Raw genomic sequence first — 6282 nt, 5'->3', positions numbered from 1 at the left:
TGTTCCTGATCTTTTCACTCAGCATTTTTACTGTGCCTTTCTAAGGAGCCCAGTTAAAAGTATGAGGATGGAGTCCTGTTGCTCTAGCAAGAGTTGAATATTCATTAGATGCAGGAGTATTTCCAAGGTGCTTTTCAAAAGTGGGATTTAGTGGAGTGTTATAAAGTGTCCTGGACTGTGTGTGTAGATCTGGTGTGTGACCCCAGCCCTTTAATCTCTTTTTCCAGTCCTTGGCATGTGCAACAAACCTCAGAGAGGCAGCACTGGGATTTCTGCCAGTTTGAACACAGCATGTTTGCTTTTTAATGACTTTATAGTCCAGCTGCAGAAAACACCCTTCCCTGTTCACTGTGTCTGGGGGGCAGGTGACAGCGAGGGGCACCATCTCAGCTGGGTTGGAAGGTTGTGTAGCAGCTGCAGTGGGATGAGGCACGGGCAGGCACTTTTCTGCTCATGCCCTGACATGGAATTATATAGCCTGACACAAAAACCTTTGGAAAAGTTTCCTATCATGTGTATGGACTGTTTTCATATATACTAAATAAAGTTGGGTGATGTAAATAAGCTGAGGTACCTGTCTTCCCTGGCAGTCTTCTCCCGTGTCCAATTAAAGCCATGGGTGTCCTAGCCAGCTCCACCGTGTCTGCCTATGTGAGGAATTTGTTAGGATCTTTTACACAGGAATCCAGACACTGTGCTTTAAATGAGGACAAAATTTAGACATTACGCATTTCTGTTTGACTGTCAGCTCCCCTGGGCGTGATGAAAGCAGCAGTGGGTCCCAGCTATTCAGCTCGCCCTGCTGTTGTATCTGGGGCTGCTGTGATTCCTGTGTAGTGTTGCCAGGACCTCGGAGAGGATGGAAACCCTGACAGGAGAATGCAGCCACTACGCCGCGGGGATTAGAGTTCAAAGTGCTTTAAACCATGGTGCCCAGTTGTCTCCAGCTGACAATGACCAGCAAAGTCCACAGAGACACAAGCAGTTTTATCCGAACCTATCTTGGGACTACTGCTTGAGGTCTGCTAATTTTCCAGCTCCTGCTTTTGACATGTTAACCCCTGAAAGCCAGATCTTCTGTTTTTCTCATGTGTATTAGAGGGACCAGCGATGGCCCAGTTTTTGTTCCTTTTCTGTCCATTGTCACTGATAGAGCCCTGGTGAGGACTCCTTGGGAGTGGACATAATTTAGAGAAGATTAAGGGAGGGAGCAGACTATGGGAGTGCAATGACATCAGATGGTCACGAATGCATGTTGTGGCTGAGCAATGCTCGTGGGAGGCGTGAAGGCCCTGGAGGAAATCTGCGCCAGCTGTAACGCTACAGCAAAAAACTCAGAGCGAAGGCAGTATGAGAAGGGCAGTTACCACTGACACTGCTCTGAGAAGTTGCTAAAGGGCAGGTGAACACAACCTGCCATGTCCAGGCAGATTGCTCTAGTGGGAGGGGATGGAGAAAAATTGATTTATCTTCTGATTTAGCTTCTATAGGTATGTCGGTGATAAAAGGAAGACTAGGGAAAATGTGGGCCTTCTCCGGAAGGAGATGGGAGACCTGGTTACCTGGGACATGGAGAAGGCTGAGGTACTCAACGACTTTTTTGCCTCAGTCTTCACTGGCAACTACTCCAGCCACACTGTCCAAATCACGGAAAGCAAAGGCAGAGACTGGGAGAACGAAGAACCGCCCACCGTAGGAGAAGATCAGGTTTGAGACCATCTAAGGAAACTGAAGGTGCAGAAGTCTATGGGACCTGATGAGATGTATCTGTGGGTCCTGAGGGGACTGGTGGATGAAGTGGCTAAGTCACTATCCATCATATTTGAGAAGTCGTGGGAGTCTGGGGAAGTTCCCACTGACTGGAAAAGGGGAAACATAACCCCCATTTTTAAAAAGGGAAAAAAAAGGAAGACCCAGGGAACTACAGGCCAGTCAGTCTCACCCTTATGCTCGGCAAGATCATGGAGCAGATCCTCCTGGAAACTATGCTAGGGCACACGGAAAATAAGGAGGTGATTGGTGACAGCCAACATGGCTTCACTAAGGGCAAATCGTGCCTGACGAATTGGGTGGCCTTCTATGATGGGATTACAGCATTGGTGGATAAGGGAAGAATAACAGACATCATCTACCTGGACTTGTGCAAAGCATTTGACACTGTCCCACACAACATTCTTGTCTCTAAATTGGAGAGACGTGGATTTGATGGATGGACCACTCAGTGGATAAGGAATTGGCTGGATGGTCACACTCAAAGAGTTGCGGTCAACAGCTCGATGTCCAAGTGGAGAGCAGTGACAAGTGGCATTCCTCAAGGGTCGGTATTGGGACTGGCACTGTTTAACATCGTTGTTGGTGACATGAACGGTGGGATTGAGCACACCCTCAGCAACTTTGCCAATGACACCAAGTTACGTGGTGCGGTCGACATACTGGAGGGAAGGGATGCCATCCAGAGGGACCTTGACAAATACAGGCTGGGCGGTGAGTGGTTTGAGAGCAGCCCTGTGGAGAAGGACTTGGAGGTATTAGTGGATGAAAAACTGAATATGAGCCAGCAATGTGCACTCGCAGTCCAGAAAGCCAATCGCATTCTGGGCTGCATCAAAAGAAGTGTGGCCAGCAGGTCAAGGGAGGCGATTCTGCCCCTCTACTCCACTCTGATGAGACCCCACCTGGAGTACTGTGTTCAGCTCTGTGGCCCCCAACATAAGAAAGACATGGACTTGCTTGAGTGGGTCCAGAGGAGGGCCATGAAGATGATCAGGGGGCTGGAGCACCTCCCCTATGAAGACAGGCTGAGAGAGTTGGGGTTGTTCGGCCTGGAGAAGAGAAGGCTCTGGGGAGACCTTATTGTGGCCTTCTAGTACCTAAAGGGGGCCTACAGGAAGGATGGGGAGGGACACTTTAACAGGGAGTGTAGTGATAGGATGATGGGTAATGGTTTTAAACTGAAAGAGGGTAGGTTTAGATTAGGTATAAAGAAGTTGTTTACTGTCAGGGTGATGAGGCACTGGAACAGGTTGCCCAGAGAAGTTGTGGATGCCCCTTCCCTGGAAGTGTTCAAGGCCAGGTTGGATGGGGCTTTGAGCAACCTGGTCTGGTGGAAGGTGTCCCTCCCCATGGCAGGGGGGGTTGGAACTAGATGATCTTTAAGGTCTCTTCCAACCCAAACCATTCTATGATTCTATGATTTATGCACACACACCTGCAAAACAATATTGTCCTTTTCCGAGAACCGTGTACTTTGCTTTAACTTGCTGGGGTACAGTGGCTTTGATCTGAAGAGATGCTGATGCTAAATGAGAATAAGGCAGTCTGCAGGTAGATAAACTAGATGGACAGTGAAATGGGAACGAGATTTGGAAAAATATTTAATTCTCTGTATTTTGTAACTGAGATGCAGTTTTTTGAAAAATCTGTGATTCAAAAAACATTAAGAAGAATATTTTACCTGGATCATTTCCTTTAAGAGTATTTACAAGTGCCCAACGGAGTGAAGCCGCAGGGACAGCACCTAAAAGATGAATACAACAATAACAAAGGCACGGCTTCATGATCCTTCTCGGGTACATATCGATATAGCTCCTCCCTTCACACAGGGACATTTGACTGATCCTGGAGCACCTATCACCACTGCTGTACAAGTAATAACAGTGTGCTGTGAAGAAATAATTCCTTTCTGATGGGGTGCTGATATGCCCACTAGATGGTACTAAGCATTGACTCCGAAATTGCTGATCAAACTTCCTGCTGTCAATAATATTTTCAGGCTCTGGGGGTTGTTAGAAAACCTCTTGGCTTTTCCATTTTTTTGATCCATACCCAGCTTTATAAATAGGTGGGGTTTGTCCCATTCAGTGTCATCGTTAGTTAGTTCAGCATGGGAAATGGTGTGATGCAGATTAAAATAACGAGCCTGGAGGCAGAGAGAACTTGTGTGAGTCTCAACTGCTGCCGCCTTTGCTTTAGACAACACATTCAACCCCCGTACAGAGAATGACCCAGTTCCTAAGGGCTTTTTTTTGTGTTGGATCTTTATCAGACTTGGCTTTTATAGTTCCTGGAGGCTTTGGGGCACATAGAGGGCACACATCAATGATTTCTTCCCTGATAAATAGAGAGCAGTTCATTGTGCGAGGCAAAACATGTCCTCAGAGGGAACGGGATATTGGAAACATCATCAGTAGCTAGCAAACTGTTTGCCTTGCTCAGATTTCTCCCCAGGCCTGGCATTATACTTGTGCTGGGCTCTCCCCTGCAGACACACCAGAGCAGTCCCACAGGGCAGCAGAGCCATCAGGCCACTGATGGCAGGTTGCACGCTGTCGCCTCTTCCCAGGCAGAAGAGCAGATGCCAGGCAGAGGCTGCGACTTGGCTGAGAACACGCACTGGAGCTGGTCAGTGGGTGCTGAGCTTGGCTCATCTGAAAGGGATCAGGCAGGAGTTTGCTAACAGAGGGGGGGTTAAAGCATGTCCTGGCTCTCCCCTGCTTTAGGGCAGGAGGGTGTCCTGCAGGCACCAGGAGGACCGCACTTTCCCCAGCATGGCTGCAGTGCCCAGCACCAGCAGTGAAGGGGTGAGTGCCACTGGAGGCATTCCCCTCCCGGAGGCGAATTAAGCCAAAACGTTCATTAATGACACAAAACCATGCCAAGTCAAACAGTTCATTTCAAACCTGCATTTTTGCTGCTTCATGGCTTCCTTCATAGCCTGGTACTTAACTGCTGTGGAGTCCAGCGACATTGTGGAGTCCTTAAGCTGTGCCCTTCCACTATGGCGATAACGTGCATTTCTATAGCAACAAAAATAGGGGGGTTTGCTTATGAACAGTGTTTTGTACAGCTAAGAATTTCCACAAAATTCTTAAAAAAAAGACACAAATGCTAGTTTGGATATTAAGATTAATATATTTAATCTTTCTTGTTTGTAAAACAAGACATAAATTTGTGTATATATATAATTTATATATTTTTTATTTATATATACTATATACAGACAATAAAAAAATTTTCCTCTGTATTAGACTGAGAGATTTATGGAGGAATGATATAGACATAACGGGGAGCTCAAAGAAACTCAGAGTTTCACAATAGATAATTCACGGGTAAAAGAAAAACACGGCTCCCTGTTGGCCTTCAGCATTATAACAGGCTTTGCCCACCACAGACTCAAATCTGAATTGGCTCTTCCACTGTATATTTGCTACATGGTTCTTGAAAGCAGGAGGCTGTCCCCACAGCAGGATCCTCTCTGCCTTGCTGACAGCAATGGCCAAAGTCCGGGACAGCCATGGGCCAGGGGAGGTTATTGCACTCGGTAGAGGATGCGCATGTTAAAAGCACATTGTGCATTTCCATAACTTCTATGGAAGAACGAGAGATTTTGAATGTGCATATTTATAAAAAATAATAGAGATGGGAAGCGATTGATCATACGGAGATCCCTGATCATCCCCAAGTGCTGGGGCAAGCTGGCTGGGTTTGACAACCGGTCTCACTCCTGGTGCCATGAGGCCGATGCTACGATCTCCCTTTCCAGCCGGAGGTGGGTGCAACGGGGAGAGGCGCAGGGATCCCGGCAGGACCCGCTCTCCCTGTGCACGCGTGAAGTGCAGTGGGTGGCAGGGTAAGGGCAATGCAATGTGTAACCTTGCATTTTTCTCCTCGCTCTGTTTTGGAGGGTGGGTGACTGCAGTGAAGCACCAATTAAGGCGGTCTGATTGATTAGGTCTAGAAACTAGACTGGGAGGCGGAGGGGAACCTCGGGGTGAGAAGGGAAGCAATTAGGAATCATTTTACCATTCACATGGAAGTGAAAAAAAAAAACAATCCAAAAACCCCAACTCCAAATAAATAACCATTACACAGTACTAAATAATGCTTCTTATGGCAGTCAGTCTGGTGGAAGCAGGAAAAGGACCCCAATGCCCTGGCAAGGAGGGCAACTCCTTTGGCTGATGGCAGTAGCACTGCCTGGCTCAGGAGCAAGCCATAGCTCACAGACAAAGCTGATCTGGGGTTCCTCTCTAATGGGCATGGTGAAAGGAAATAGGAGAGGGTTTGGGCTGAGCCTTGGAGGCATGGACCTGACCTCTGGAGAATGGTGTGAAAGAGGTTTCCTCTCAGCTGCTAGCCCAGCTTCTGGCTTGCAATGGTCAAAGATCAATCTGGGTTCCTTGCAGGCTCTCTAGCATGGACACAGCCATCCAGCAGAGGAAGGGGAACACAGAATCATAGAATCAAAGAATCACTTAGGTTGGAAAAGACCTTTAAGATCAT

This window comes from Haliaeetus leucocephalus, unplaced genomic scaffold (assembly GCF_000737465.1).
Source record: "Haliaeetus leucocephalus isolate CR32 unplaced genomic scaffold, Haliaeetus_leucocephalus-4.0 Scaffold258, whole genome shotgun sequence".
NCBI classification, from domain to species: Eukaryota; Metazoa; Chordata; class Aves; order Accipitriformes; family Accipitridae; genus Haliaeetus; species Haliaeetus leucocephalus.
This window is presented reverse-complemented; position numbering follows the sequence as displayed.